Source organism: Sciurus carolinensis, unplaced genomic scaffold (assembly GCF_902686445.1).
Source record: "Sciurus carolinensis unplaced genomic scaffold, mSciCar1.2, whole genome shotgun sequence".
NCBI classification, from domain to species: Eukaryota; Metazoa; Chordata; class Mammalia; order Rodentia; family Sciuridae; genus Sciurus; species Sciurus carolinensis.
Window position 1 is genome coordinate 1671642 of NW_025920119.1, and position 1657 is coordinate 1673298.

At 43.9% G+C, this 1657-nt stretch overlaps 1 pseudogene; it reads right to left on the reverse strand.

Annotated features, from left to right (window-relative positions):
- Positions 1–564: 564 nt before the first annotated feature.
- Positions 565–1375, reverse strand: LOC124973679 (olfactory receptor 2M4-like; annotated as a pseudogene).
- Between the last annotated feature and the right edge of the window lie 282 nt (positions 1376–1657).

The following is a 1657-nucleotide window of genomic DNA, read 5'->3' on the forward strand; positions in this document are numbered from 1 at the left end:
CAAATATAGTTTTCAGTACAATTTTAGTGAGTTTTATGGAATCATGTTTAATAAACCATTTTTTAGCTATAAAAAAAAATCATGGCCAGCAGTTCCAGAAACTGAGAGTTTGCTAAATTCTCCAAAAAGATACTGACTGCTGATGTAAGAATGAAAGAGGTGTAAAGTAATCACAATCATGAGGGTGATCCTGCAGCCAAGTGAAAGAGATGTTCCTCTTGGACTCACTGAAGTCTCCCCTTCCAATATAAAGGTGAAAAAGAATGATTTCTAAGAGCTGTTTTATACAGATATAAAATTTATTTGGAAAAAAATTCCCCATTCCTAAATGTGTGGGAAGGACATAAAGAAGGATCAGGATTAAAACAACCAAGACAGGTCTGAGGGTCAGTAAAACCAAAGACAAATACAGGCAAGTTATGAATTCAGGAACAAAGAGGTATCTCTCCAAAAGCAGAGGATGGAATTCAATTTATGCTCTTAACTAAGGTCAGGACTTGCAAACTGATGCCTGGTCTGGAAGGCCAGCATCCCAAATAGAACCACAGCAGATGCTGGAGAAAGTCATGTTAAACTTCCTGTCCTCAAGAGCTTCCTAGGTGCCCTGGACACCTCCCTGTTGTGCAGGCTATATATTAGGGGGTTCAATATGGGGGTTAGGATGGTGTAGAAAGTCAATACCATCTTGTCCTGCTCTACTATGTGGGTGAAGACTGGTCTCATGTACATGAACATGACAGTCCTATAGTAGAGTCCTACCACTGACATGTTGGAGGAGCAGGTGGCAAAGGCTTTGCTCTGGTTTATGCCAGAGTCCATGTGGAGGATGACACAGAGGACATGGGAGCAGAATATGATAATTGAAATTGGAAAGATGAGCAAAAGCACACAACAAACAGCAGTCTTTCAAATGCAGAAATGTCTGTGCAGGAGAGAGGGAGTACACAGAGTTTCTGACTCATGAGGATGGTGTATCAAAGTTTGTGGCAAATGGTCACATAGCAATCGTAGGCCATGACAGTCAACAGGAAAACTTGGCTCCCAGAAGAGACACATAGAAGAATATCTGGGTCCCACAGCCTGCACGAGAGATGGAGTTCCTGTCAGAAAAGTAGTTGAAGGTCATCTTGGGGACAGTGGTACAGATGAGCATGAGGTCCATGAGGGAGAGGTTGCTGAGTATAGAATAGAGGGGAGTGGATCTGAGCATCCAGGTAGATGAGGAGGGTCATGGGGGAGTTCCCCATGAACACCACACTGAAGATGCCAAGTGTGAAGAGGAAGGTGTGGGTGGAATGTGATCGAAGATGCCCTGGAGGACAAAGACAGGGCTGAAGTTCTGATTTCTGGGATCTGCAGGTCTTACTTGGTTCATTCTTCTCTGATTTACTTGGTGACTGTAACATTCCCATCATTGACGTCACCACTGACAAGAGCCTTCACACCCCCATGTAGTTCCTCAGAAACCTGTTGATCCTGGACATTTGCTACATTTCAGTGATAGTCCCTAAGTTATGCATGAACTCCCTTCTTGGCAGCAGTGGCATTTCAAAGGTGGGGTGCACAGCTCAAGTCTTCCTGGTGGTTTTCTCTGTGTACATGGAACTCTTGTTTCTCACCATCATGACTTGGGACCACTCCATAGCCATCTGTCAGC